The sequence below is a fragment of the Limulus polyphemus genome, unplaced genomic scaffold, assembly GCF_000517525.1.
Source record: "Limulus polyphemus unplaced genomic scaffold, Limulus_polyphemus-2.1.2 Scaffold8282, whole genome shotgun sequence".
NCBI lineage: Eukaryota > Metazoa > Arthropoda > Merostomata > Xiphosura > Limulidae > Limulus > Limulus polyphemus.
The window spans coordinates 17,242-18,468 of record NW_013673892.1 but is presented as its reverse complement, the minus strand read 5'-3'; positions in this window follow the sequence as shown (position 1 = coordinate 18,468).

Below are 1,227 nucleotides of genomic sequence, written 5' to 3'. Positions count from 1 at the left end.
GAGAAGGGAAATGGTGAAGCTCTTGATGAAGTTACTACCACTGATGTGACTGTTATCGACGATAGGACATTTCCTGATGAAGCAGATGAACTCCATATGAAGCAGAAGCCAACTAGATGGAGACCAGTATGGAAGAAGATACGTCCCGTAAAATTAAGAGACTTTGTTGAATTGTAATTTTGTGTTTGTAATTCAGTACATTTTAATTAAGTTATTGTCAATTGTTATTGGTTTAATGTAAGTGGCTATTGTTCAGGACGAACAATACTAAGGAAGGGGCAGTGTTGCGTCAGCGAGGTCACGTGACTAGTATCACGCCATTTCTTTCTCGAACCTTCGTGAATTGTCGGGAGATTACTAGATTGGGGTTAGTCTGGCATATATAAGATGGTCACAATGTGACGGGAGAATGTGTGTAGGTAATGAGTAATTGAACTGCAGTCAGAAAGTGTGTAATGGAGTATTGTCGAGCACGAGCACGTGAGACGTTCTAGCGTTTGTTATAGAGCGACTGTTGAAATTAAGTGTATCGATAAAGTTGTATTCGGGAAGAATAAACCAGTTTTATTTAAGAAAGGACTTGTGTCGCTAAAGTTTCGTCGGAGCGAATTTACAGAAAATTAACTAGCGACTGGAGGTGTAACACAAACAACTTGCAGCATCCTTGGAACACAGCTGATTCGAAGTTACGGCCTTGATCTGAATGCAGTTCATATGGCATAAGATAACTTCATCAAATCAGCAGACGTTTTCAAGTTTGAACGCATTTGATGGTGAATATCATCCATCCTTTCCGATAACACTTTCACAAACTCTGACACATTCTCAGGCAACTCTTCATAAGGTGGGCATCCTGATCCACTGGCAACCGAAGTTCACGACCAAACATCAACTTTGCTGGAGTGTATCCAGTGGTTTCATGCTCTGCTGTCCTATAGGCCATCAACAGTGGAGGAAGTAAGACATCCCAGTCATCTTGGCGGCTATTACAAAACTTTGCCAATTCCTGTCCCAGTGTCCAGTTGTACTTTTCTACCATCCCATCGGACTGTGGATGAAGTGGCATTGTCCTGGTCTTTCGGATGCCAAACAACTTGCAGCATTCATGGAACACAGCTGATTCGAAGTTACGGCCTTGATCTGAATGCAGTTCGTATGGCATACCAAATCCGAAGAAGAAATCATTAATAGCCGAAGCTACAGTTGTAGCTTCCTGATTTGGTATTG